The sequence below is a fragment of the Protopterus annectens genome, chromosome 13.part0, assembly GCF_019279795.1.
Source record: "Protopterus annectens isolate FY-2018-M chromosome 13.part0, PAN1.0, whole genome shotgun sequence".
Taxonomy (NCBI): domain Eukaryota; kingdom Metazoa; phylum Chordata; order Ceratodontiformes; family Protopteridae; genus Protopterus; species Protopterus annectens.
In genome coordinates this window covers 867,929,034-867,942,464 of record NC_056747.1, presented here as the reverse complement: position 1 = coordinate 867,942,464, position 13,431 = coordinate 867,929,034, and the positions used below count along the sequence as shown (strand labels likewise).

General features: G+C 39.3%; 1 protein-coding gene across 3 annotated transcripts in view; it reads right to left on the bottom strand.

The window, feature by feature from the left end:
* CUEDC1 (CUE domain containing 1) overlaps positions 1-13,431 on the bottom strand; it is a 1,479,154-nt gene that overhangs the window by 542,227 nt on the left and 923,496 nt on the right. For 2 of the 3 annotated variants that reach the window (XM_044054589.1, XM_044054587.1), the window contains exon 5: positions 11,854-11,912. The exons of the other annotated variant lie outside the window; for it this stretch is intronic. The gene's annotated coding sequence lies outside the window, so the exon portion shown is untranslated. The remainder of the gene's footprint in view (positions 1-11,853; positions 11,913-13,431) is intronic. 3 annotated transcript variants of the gene reach the window in all.

Below are 13,431 nucleotides of genomic sequence, written 5' to 3'. Positions count from 1 at the left end.
CAAACTCATGCATGCGCTCTCACGCGCACACACCCTCACAAGCGAGTGCACAGACACACATGCACGTACTGTCTATCTACGTGGGAAGATGTATGGACAGTTTAGCATAGCCAATCAACCACATGTTTTTGGGAGGTGGGGGAACTAAAGCATCTGGAGAAAATCAATCAATAAAGAGGGGCCAGATAGGTGAAGAACATCCATGTGTAGAAGAAAAGATGCAAGTATCCTAACTAGAAGCATGCTACACCTCCTCCTGTGTGTGTGTGTGTGTGTGTGTGTGTGTGTGTGTGTGTGTGTGTGTGTGTGTGTGTTGGGGGCCTTCATTTAGAAGAACAAGCTCCTTAACCTCACCTATCCCAGCTAACTATATAGTCAGACTGAACTACTGAGATAAAGCTCCCAATCACCTGTGCTACTACATCATAGGCTCACAAAGCAAGGGGTGTGGCGAGCACTGGCAAACACTGCCTGTGGTTCGCTGGCAAGGGGGAAAATGAGAACACAAATCAGGAGCCATGCCAGCCCATCAACCAAAACAAATGAAAGGGCAGGAATTGTACTTCCATGAACTGTGAGCACACACAAAAATATGAAACCACAGTCTAAAACAGCTGCATATATCATGACAAAATGTTTACTTTGCAGAAGAGTAACTATAGTTTTTCTAGGTCATTTCTCCCTCTATACCTGTTGACGTTCAGTCCTTATTCTATTAGTCTTGACAATATTCGTTCCCCTGCCACTCTGGAGTCACTGGCACACAGATGACAGGCAAGGGAGCCAACAACCTGGCAGCCATGGAAGTGTTTGAGCCTTGGCTCAAACCTATAAATGTGAGCAATCAGGGAGTTTTTAACTAAGATCCTAACTCCACCCCTAGGTTACTGACGGTGGCACCAAAGTTACAGCAAGGGTCTACTATTGTTTCTCCTGCTCCTGCATGCTACTGAGAACTGCAGTCACCACCTTCGTAAGCCAAGACAAAATCCTTGCTTACAGCGGCAACTTTGTAACATGTATGTGATGTAACAGCCCCCTCACCACCAATCCTCCCTCCCTCCCTCCCCCAGGGAGAAGATCCAGAACAGGTCACTCAGTCCTATCTTCACCTATCTGGCCCTTGCAGTACTGTAGCTGCTATATAAACCTTAGTCGTCTGTGCTTTAGTTAGGGCTTAATGTTTCAAACAGCACAAAGCCCAGGCACGAGGATGTAACCCCAATTTTAACAATCTGTTTTTCAGTCTAATTATCAAAATTCATTAATGGAAATGGTAATGCATTAAGCTTTTTGAGATGTTTAAACCTGCCCAGCAATGCTTGCCAAAAAGCTACTAATCACAGATGTTGATATAGTCCAATAGTTCTTCATCTAGAATGTACAATTTCCTTAGAGAGGATCACCACCACTTAACATCTTCATGTACTCAGGGATGGAGTATATGAGGCAAGTGGGCAAAAACATTAATTATGGCAGAAAGTGGTAATTTACTTTTTCTGCCATAAGTGTTTGGTTCATAACCATTCCATTCATTACACTTCAATACTGTAATGACCTAGGTTTGAAAAGAGATGCAAGATGTTTCCTGCAGAATGGGTCCAAAGCAAGGAAGGAAAAATGCAGGGACTACAATAACTGGTGACCAGGTTCCAAGCCAGCAAACTCTGTAGGAGGCACTTCAGAAAACACACCAATACTGCAACACTTCATGAGGGAAAGTGATGAGAAACAAGATGTCACTTAATACATAAATGTATGTTCTGAGAGACATGTACAGACTAGGTGAGAAATAACACATAGCAGGCATGTTATACACAGTACAGTCTTGCGCTCATTTGTCCAAAGCTGTTACATGCTAAGCAACCACTCTACCGAAAGTGACAACTGCACATTGTATTTCACTTAAACACCTGCTTTGAAACACCTGGGACAACTACATTTTATATTTTTAATGTGTACTTTATACATTCATATAAGAATACTAGGCTAACTGCCCAGAAGGGCCATTTTAAGCCTAGCCAATAATAAAAATTAGATATGAATTTGTTCATAGGTTAATACTGGACTATACATCTGCAGATTATTACAAGCCTAACCAGTAATCAAAGTTTAGAATCAAACTCTGTACCTTGTACCTCTAAGGTAAAGACCTTAACCATTATGCCAATTCCTGCCTGCTACTTTATGTTGATAAACATTAGTAATCAGACCAATATTTGCCTTGGTTCGAACTCTAGTCAGAGTGGAGAAAAAACCTAGCCTCTTCTAGGGATCTGACAGAAGTGTACCATCTTGCTATTAGTCAGTGCGCTCATTTGAATATTTTTAGCTCTTCTGCATTGCTATAATTTGGCCACATTTGTGCAGTGCTGCTCATCACACAGCCATGTTTAAAATTGCACTGTATGAATGCAGGCACTTTTATTTATTTTATTTTACATTTGTTGACCGGGCTAGTCTAGCTGGATATATTTCCATTTTCAGTAGAGGCCCGGGGAGATGAGCTCCACAAGTTATTAACAAAAAAAAAAAAAAAAAAAAAAAAAAAAAAAATGCAAGGGACTACAATAACTGGTGACCAGGTTCCAAGCCAGCAAGCCACTTAGAACCTAACCTTTCTCTATATAACCTAGTAGTTGTGCAAAGAGCCCTGGTTTGCACAAACAGGCATATTGCTTTGTAAATCAACTCCTAACTACTTAGGTGCTACCTCCCCTTCAGTCCACATTAGTAAACACAACCGGAACCATGGATCGACACTTTAGCCATTTAGGAGAAAGACAACCAAAAATCCTTCTTTAATTATGCTAGCAATCTCAGAAACAATACCCAACACAGTGCAGAGTGAACAGTGAATTATATCACGTGCTCGGACCCTGAGAACATAGGCAATCTACTAGCTGACAAATTCAACTCAAACTTCACCTCCTCCCCAATATTCTCATAACAATTACTCACATCTACACCCTCAAATCTCCCAAGAACAAGTTCTCAAGGCACTAGCAAAAGCCAAGAATACCATGTCTATGGGGATAGACAACATACCAGGTTGTCTACTGGTTAGCCAGAAACATGACTCGTTAGACCCCCTACAGAAGCTATTTAATTTTAGCTCCAAAACAGACTTTTTACCAGATAAATGGAAGACAACAATAGTCATTCTCGTGCATAAAGGTGGGATAATTATAGACCCATAAGCCTGAATGGTCTCATCTGAAAGGCTGTGGCAAGGATCAATATGGAAGTAATAAACAGGGATACAGTTAAAACTTACAGACTCTTAACCCAACCCAGTGTAAATTTATCAAGGGCAAGTCCTGCCTACTTAATCTGGTTGACCTCATAAAAAAAAAAGTCACTGAGGCAAAGGATGAGAGCAAATCAATGCACAATACAGATTAGAAAAACACTGAACACACTCTCACACTCGGGCATCACATATAAACTCTCCCAACTAAATGTTAACCCCTGTATAATTCACTGAATAGCAAACTGGCTGATCAATAGAACCCAGGAAGTATGCGTGGGCAGTCTACCTGCTCCAAAAGACCTGTCACTAGTGGAATGCCTTAGGGTTCAGTCCTTTGGTCATTCCTCTTTGGTATCTACTTCTTGTTGCTCAAAGCTAATGTTAAGGGGTTGTGGCTGACCAGGTTTGCAGATGACTGTAAATTTGATGCCATCACGAACTCCCCAGAGGAGACCAGGCTCATACAAGATGGCTTGTCCCAAACAAATAGATGTTGTCGAAATCATAGACTAAAGCTAAATGCCAAGAAATGTATAATTATATCCTTTGGCAAGCATGAGTTCCATTGTAACTATCACACTGACAACACCTCCAAGAGAATTTATCCCATAGCTAGAGATATGTGTTGACAATGAACTGTCATTTGACCACCACATACCCACTATTGTATATATTTTTTTCACTGCGCAGCTTAAATTTAAAAGTACTGTGTCCAGATCCTGGGACACAACTGTTCCACTGCACTCAGCACTCATTAAGCCAATCACCAAGTATAATGCTCCTTTCGGTATGTACCTGCCCAAATACTTGTCACATATGGAATGACCATAATGCTTTTTCACTTAAAAAAAAAATCAAGTGTCTAAATCATAAAAACTATGCAGATCAACTCTATGCCTTGTCTCTCTTCTCACTATAATACACGCTAATAGTACAGACTATTGAGAGGTGACCTCTACCTTGTGCAAAAACCTCACCAGACCATTATCTGTCAAACCTATTACGCATTCACAAGTCAAATGGTACAAAGAAAGCACACTCAAGAGATCTCATTCACTTTTTGCAAAATTAACAGAACATGCTGAAGGGATAACTATGTATCATACAGAATTTCACTTCAATGGCACGGTCTTCCAATCCACATAAAGCACAGTAATTCTCTTACTCTAACAAAATGCAATGTGGACAAATAGATGGGTAACTGCAAGTTCACCACTGGCCCTTATGGACAGGGAAAACATATATTACTCCAACATATACTTGTTCAGTCCATCTTTGGATATTCATATTGTAAAATACAAGGGCTAATAATAACCATGGGACTGCAAGGTTAAGCTTCTTAAGATCCTCGCAGATCAACAGCCTAGTTCATAAGTTCATCGGTATACACTAAGCCAACATCCACTAGGACCTTTATAAGCCAAGCCATGCAACCCATCCCAGTTGAGTCCTGCATGTTTATTAGGCAGAGGGGTACGTTAGCTAGGAAGTTTCTAGAGGCTGTGTATTGGGGAGGTTGTTAGTTTGGGAATTACTGTCTGACCCTGTCTTTCAGAGACATGGAGGCCAGACCCAGGGAGAATTACTGATTTCCTTTAAAATAGTCAAGGTTATGCTTAAAATAGATTGAGTACCTAAGAACCTATAAGAAGCAACAGTGAGTAGAAGAACTAGAGATGCTTTGGGCAATACCACAGTTACTAATGACAGAAGAAAGAGTGAATGAATTTCCAAAATATTCTGTGACTTAAGAGAAGCAGTTACTGAAACAGATGAAAGGTTATCATGAGCAAAAATCAGCAGTTGGTAAAGAAATTCACGTTTATTTTTCTTTCAAGGAAGAAATAAGTAGAAGTCCGTGCTTAATATTCAACGCTGACAAAATAATAGTTTCCAATCAAGTAAGAAGACAAATACTCAAGAAGATTTATGAATCACATCTAGAAAAAAAGTGTAGAGAAAGAACAAAATATATGTTCAGGCTAGGAACGTCAATTTAAACAGAAAAAAAAAAATAATACAGAGATGTGCCATTTGCAATGCATACCATAATATAAATTCAATGGAAGAGATGACAACATACTTAAAGACTATCCACTGACCTGCATGTAAACAGATTTGTTCAATTTCAAAGAAGTGATGTACTACACACATGCGTAGGCTACTATTCTCAAGCTCCCTGAAACAGACTGACAGACATGAGCTTGATGACAGACTACTAATCTCCTATGATCTGAGCAACCTGGAGGTCATTTCAAGCCAGCCGTTTCATCCCAATATAATACCATTGAAATGTTACTTAATACCCTAGATTGCATTTAGTAATGGCTGCCCATGTCCAGGAAGGTTGTGGGTGCTATTCCCAGAAAGAATTTATGGTGCCCAATCCACTCATCCAGGTTCCACTGAACAGTGTCATTGAAGTGCTCTGTTTCACATAGATAGCCTATTCCAAAGATAAGGCAGTCGCTGAAAGATAAATCTGCCCCTCCAGCATGTCGTATTTAGGTCACAGGCCATATTTAGGTCCCTGGAATGGGTATCCCTAGTTCCATCTAATTTACGGATATGCAGCAAGTTCATTAGGTTTGGGTCTGAGATTGCTCTGTAAGCTAGGCATAGGTCTCCCCTAAAAAGTCTATATGATAGAGTATAGTGACAGGGACTTTAGTCATTCTGTGTACAGCAGGTACTTAGTTAAAAACCTACAAGGTCTCTCCAACTGCTGCAGGTGCTTTGTACAGTATATGCCAAACGGGGTGTTAATGTATATACTCAATTACGGGCCAGATTAGTGCCTAGGTACAGAGGGGTTATAACCTCTTTTGCTCTTGAGGGGATGCCTTTACTAATCAAGTGTGCCATGTAGAAAGCCTTCCTTACCACAGCAAACACATGGTGGTAGAAGTTAATGTCACAGTCAACTTGTGATCCCAGGTCCCTTACCACTTCATGGGTACTTAGGCTACTGTTGATTTGATAGTGTGAAGGGACACTGTTTGTGCTGAAGGGAATGATGATCCATATGATACAGAGTATAGGTGACAGGGACTTTAGTCAGTGTACGGCACATGCTGGAGTCCCATGATCTTAGTTAAAAACCTCTAAGGTCTCTCTAATTGCTGCAGGTGCTTTGTACGGTATATGCTGAATGGGGTGTTACATGCTCAATTATGGGCCGGATTAGTGCCGAGTACAGAGGGGTTATAACCTATTTTGCTCTTGAGGGGATGCCTTTACTAATCAAGTGTGCTATGTAGAAAATCTTCCTTACTACAGTAGATACATGGTCATCGAAGTTATGGTCACAGTCAAATTTGTGATCCCAGGTCCCTTACCACTTCATGGGTACGTAGGGCATTGTTGTTGATTTGATAGTGTGAAGCGACATTGTTTGTGCCGAAGGGAATGATGATGCATTGATGCATTGCTTTGCATTCAGTTTGAGACTGTGACTAAGACACCAGTCATTGGTTTGCGTAAGAACCTCCTGGAGTATACTGGCATCATTTGGGTATTCAATAATTGCACCTGGTTTGCAATCATCTGCAAACTTGGTCAGCTACAGCCTTTAGTTTTGACCTGAACTTCTGAGAAGTACATACCAAACCGTAGGGGGCCCAGCAATGATCCCTGTGGCATCCCCACTGGTAACAGATCTACTGGTTGATGTGGAGTCACACACTTTGACAGTGTATGCCCAGTTTGTGAGTCATCTTACAACACAGGGGTTTACATTCAGTTTGCTAAGCTTATTGGTATTGCCTGAGTGTGGGATTGTGTCGAAAGCCTTTTTCAAGTTGAGGAATGCTGTGTGCATAGATTTGCCCTAGTCAATGACCTTGGTTACATTTTCGAAAAAATCCACCAGATTTAACAGGTGGGATCTGCCCCTGAAGAAGCCAAATTGGGTAGGATCCAGGGTTTAAGGTCACCTATATCTTTATTTATTTGGTCCATAGAGAATTAAAGTTAAGGGATACCTAATATTATCGTATCTGACAATGGTCCACAACAATCAAGCCAGGAATTCAGAAGGTTGTGCATGAACAAAAATTTAAACACAACGTCCAGTCCATACTGCCTGCAGTCAAAAGGACAAGTGGAGAGAACTATCCAAATATTGAAGAATTTCATTAGGAAAAAGCTGTAACAAATGCTATGTGGAGTTTCATCTCACAAATCAGGACCACAGGACTACTCCACTGCAGGGCTCAGTCTTTCACCAGCTCGACTGTAGATGGACAAAAATACTGCAAAACAGGTTACGTACTCCAACTATGTTGCTGAGGCATGAAAATCACTGTAAAGTGAAGGACATGCTGAAATAAATTAGTAAGGACAGAAATGTTGCTATGACAGAAATGACAAATGGCTACCAGACTTACAAGCTAGAAACAAAGAATCCAAAAGTTGCACAGAACTTTACAATCTGAAGATGAAGCTGTTGACAAAGCAGCTAAACCCAAGGTCCTGGAATAGAAGATAGAAAGCAGTGCAAAGACATCACTGACATTTGTACATGTCAAATATGCTGGTCAAATATTCAGAGAGAGAAAAAAAAACAGAAGTAAAATGGCCATTCCTTTTGCAGCAGAACAGACTGTGACAGCTTTGACAATCAACAGACACAAACTCCTGAAGTCGTGCCTGTAAGTGAAGCTGCAGTACAGGAAGAACTATCCCACAGGAAAGACCAGATAGCCTGTATAAAAATGCTAAATTTTCCAGAAATGGCAGCAAACAAAAGAAGCCAGGTTGATATAGGGACAATTCTAAAGTTAAAAATTATTCTAAAGCCTAAAAAGTTAAATTACAGAAATGTTATGCAAATGACCCATGACATATGAAGTGCAGTGTTACAGATAACTTACAGTGAACAGTGCAATAAATGCTATTTTGTGTGTGTGTGTGTGTGTGTATATAGAGATATATTTACATATATGATTACACTATACAGAGGGTGAAACTGGTAGAAACACTACATACTGACCAGTTTCATCCATTACACCACATACTGCCAACAAAAATGCTCAAAACACAATGTTTGCAAATGTGAATAAGCCATTTACATTTTCAAATACTTAACTTGCACAAATGCCCTAAAATAAAAACCAAATCACAGCCTCTCTTCCCTAACATCAGCACACCTACCTTACATATATATTTAAAATATTGCTTTTTACAGGCAGGCTCTGTCCCAACACCCACATAACTTACATACACTAATTCTGTGGCTGCACAAGCAATGACCCAGAATTATGCTACATTTGAGGTGCTATAACTCGAATACAGCATAATTTGGGTCTATATTAGAACATCGAAGATTCCGAACTTCGAATGTTCTAATATCGACCCCTATTCAGCGAAAACTGATAACATCGAAAATTCAGAACAGCAAATGTTTTCCTAGGGAAAAAATTTGCTGTTCCAAAACACATACACACAACACAAGCACACCAAACAAACAGCAATCCACACACATACAACTAAAATCGTACATCTAACCCGACACTAAACTGTACATACACCACTATCTACCCAATTACCTTAACCCTAACCCTAAGGTCCGTCACTATCGCACACACACACACCTCACCCACGCCCTAACCCTAACTCACCTACCCCGCCCTAACCCTCATGTCCACACATTCGCACACTTACCTGACCCGTGCCTTAACCCTAACTCATCTAACCCGCCCTAACCCTCACGTCCACACAATCGCACACTTACCTGCACCCGACCCGTAACTTTCCACCACAGTGTTGAAAATAGCGAAGCGACAGGAACGGACAACTGAATTCTTCCCTAGGAAAGAATTCGGTTTTCCGTAACTTCGCTATTTTCAGCTTTCGCTGAATAGGGGTCGATATTAGAACATTCAAAGTTCTGAAACTTCAATGTTCTAATATAGACCCCATAATTCCATAAATGTTTACCAATGATAATCAGAGCAACAAAATCTGTCTGCAGCTAAGGAAAAGTGCAACAAATATACAATATCCATATCCATATCTATATAAAATATATAGCTAGACACACGCACACACACACACACACACACACACACACACACACACACTAGCTTTTTTAAAATGAAGGTCTCAACTATGTGGATATATACTTCAATGTTAATCAGCTAGCTACTGATATTTGCATGTCACATCGTAGACAAAACTACTACAGAAATCAGTTGAATAAATACGTCATGGTGGTTAGGCCATTTCTACTACCTCACTGTGTTACTTATGAAGGCTTCCAACAAGGCAACAGCATGGGCAAAATGTTACTGATAACTTCTTTAGAAAACAGTGAACCATCTAAATTCAGCTTTGTACTATATCAAGCTTTAAAACAAGTGTTGTACCTTTATCTGGAAGAGGTTACTTTAAGGTAGCAAGATAGTAAAAGAGCTTCATCTTGCGGATCTGGACTTGATTCCCATACCTTCCAACTGCATAACAGCTGATTAAGTCACTTATAAACTAAAGGTATTGAGTCACATTACAACCAGGCTCTCCTGACTAATGCATCTCAGATGGATAATGCAACATTCATAACTCAGCAATGCTTCAATTACATCTTAATAGTGTGTGTGTGTGTGTGTGTGTGCATAGCTTTCAGTCAAAGGTGTTCTTTCATTGACTGAAGTGTAATAAAACCAGTAGAGTTGATAGAAAATCAGCTTGTGGTAACTTACCAGTTTTTTCACACTGAGATCAAGGTACAATGAAGACCAGGGAATTTGCCCTTTCCCCACTGTAGTTCAATCTTGGGGTGGTGTGTGTTTGTGTGTGTATATATACATATATATATATATATATATATATATATATATATATATATATATATATATATATATATATATATATATATATATATATATATATATACACACACACACACACACACACACACACACACACACACACATCACAGGGGGTTAGGGGTGTGGGGATGCAGAGAGGTTGCTTGCCCCACCCCCCACCACCCCCCGTGCAAAAACACTGGTCTATTTTTTAATTATTGTTTTCTTTTACCACTTGAGGTTGATTCACATATTAATGTTTCTGTACATTGATGAATTACTAACTGATATGCTTACACACACACACACACGTGCGTGTGTGTGTGTATATATATATATATATATATATATATATATATATATACACACACACACACACACACACACACACACACACACACACACACACACACACACACACAAAACATATATAAATTGAAAAATCTTAGTAAAATCTATTTAATCCAGCATGAAAATCATCCTGGAGATTTTTCAAAGAAAGGCCTTGAGTTATACTTTCATTACACTGCCAACATTTCAATCTACACAGCAATGGGGAAGCAAACCTCTACCTATTTTTATAAAATATACTTTCTTGTACAATACTAATGTATCGTTGTGGTGTTTATTTAGTGATGGACCTACTGGGTTTGAGTTCTTGTTTTAAGAGTCACCTGGGAACTTTTACCTGGTTAAGTGACTTGTTTATTCTCAGAGTATGTAAGGGGAAGGTGCAAAAATAAAACAACTCAATGGGGAAGAGTTCATTAAGTACTTCAACATTGTAAGCTAAACTTCCAAGGGAAGATGAGTAACATTAACAAGAAGCAAAAGGACTGTCAGCCTAGTAAGGAGCGCGATATTACCTCCATTCTACTTAAATACCAAGAATGAAGATAATAAAAAGTTGCTGAATAGCTTTTGACAAACAAATGGATTGTACTTTATATACTTTTAAAAAGTGCCAGTGGAGAACAGGATCAGTTTGTCTAAGTAATATTTCTGTAAAACTTACTATTTCAGATGTACACTGTCTTCAAAAAGAAAGTGAATAAGAATTACTACTGCCTTGTTCTATAAGATCACCTAGGACATCTGTAAAAGGTCCACAGTAAAACCAAATCATTAAAAAAATAATCATCTCCTACTTACTTACTGCTACCATACCTGCATGTCCAGCACTTACTGCAAATCAAGAGAAGCCACTGAGGACTGCAGCTAACTAGCTGACACCACTTTCAATCATACAAATGTCTGTGTAATCACACATGGCCTGGAGCCATCTGAGATGCAAAGAAATGCTCAGTTAAGTCTAGCATGCAATCATTCATCATTTATTTTTGGTAAGATAAAATAAATAAATACAATGTGCAGTCAGAGTGCAGAGAGTCACTTTTCAAAGACGTTGGAAAAGGATTGGAAGCATTAAAAACCTGGTCCCAGACACCAAAAACATTTGCACTCAAGGAAAGTAGATGCAGAAAGCTACAAACATTCCATGAAAGACTGAAAATCTGGCACATTACATTGCCCCATGCAAAATGTTTTGGAATCCAGTGATAAGTAGCATGTCCCCTGCTAATGGGTGCATTTTCCTTTTACCCAAGCTCTGAATCCTCTACTTCAAACATTTTAAGAATATATATTTTTTAGTAGCCATATGATTATATGAACAGTCTGAATGACAGGCATACTGTTTGCTATCATGTCGCCTAGTTATTAGCTATCTCAGGAAATAACTGCAATATATCTAATAATGTTTTTTTTTGCTCTACTGTTATAAGGACTTACCTCTTACCAAACATAGGTTACTCCCACGCTTAATCAGAAATCATTTCTTGTGCATTAACCTGAAAAAGAAAGAAGTTATGTATACAGTGTGTTTTTTGTTTTTATGAACATTGTTATTAACAGCCACAATTGCTTCTTTGCCAATAATTTGTCTACCAGAAATATTAAAACATGCAGTGATAAGTTGTCTCGGTGGTTCAGAGGAACGAAGCCCTGATACTCATATGACCCAGGTACTCAGGCAGCAGGTTAAAGAAAGAGAGAGAGAGTGAAAGTTTACAGCTGAGACTGACTCACCTATGATGGAGGACAGAAGTAGCCCAACCTGCTGATGACGGTCTCCTAGTATAGGCAAGAGAGACAGCATACAAAAGTCAGTTTCAAAAAGCCTACGTCAGCTAAGTAGCTGTATAAGGCATACATACTAGAGTGTGTGTGTGCCAAGGCAACAACGTTGGAGTCCTCGGATGCAAGGCTGCAAAGGGACCACAACATAAATGGGGGAGAAAACAATAGCCATTCTTCATGACTGCCTGAAAGATAGTCCACTCACCAACTAATTAGCTCTCTCCCCAACATTCAAGGTATCAAGAGGAAGAAAAAATGATGAGATGTAAGGGACTTGACAGCCAACAGACATTAGGGGCAAAAATAACACAAAAATATATATTTTCCTTGTGTTCCTGATTTGTGATGTTTCCAGTTTTGTGTCATGTTCACTGTGAAAACAATGACTCACACTGACATACTGCTAACAGATATGTAGCAGTAAATTTCAAAGATATAAGTGAAATAAACTACTATGAAAATTTAGCAAAAGATAAAAGTGAGGACACACAATCAGTTTAAAAATAATACTTGTATCATTTACAAAGCCACTGACTGCATTTAGAAAGAAGCCGACAAATCAGATTATGGGTGACAAGAGATTATAGTAATACAAATGAACAAGCTCCTCGTTCTGGAACAGTCCATTCAGCTTATAAACTACTAACAGGATGACCACCAAAAGTAATTTAATCAATACTTGTAGATAGGGAGATGGAGGTAGATTTCATTTAACAAAAGCTTCTTTACACACAAATCTATGTTCCCTCTTCACAGATGTTCAAGTAGATTTCAAACAGGAAAGGCAAAGTCAACTTAGCTGGCTGGTGATACTGGTCATATACCCCCCCCCCCCCCACCAGCATGCACACACATGTACACCAAACAAATGGGAAAATATGTGATAGTACCACTCTGTTGTACACTGTAACCTCTCTGAACCTGCAATGAAAGGAATTCTCATTACTTGTCAGAAAAGGGACCTGTCAGACGGGACATGGAAAAGGCCAGAGTAATGAAGTTCGGGAACGGCTGAGTATATGGGGACTTGTAGTCTGCAGCAGCTGTCCCACACAAGGGCCACCACTGAGAGCAGCATGCATAGATACAAAGGCAAACAATCTTAACTGAAAATATTACTGGGAAAGGTAGCATCCTAATGACAAGTCGCAAGTTAAGAAAGTAGCTTAAAGCAAATTTTATTATAATCATTTAATTAATTAATTAATTAATTAATTAATTAATTAATTA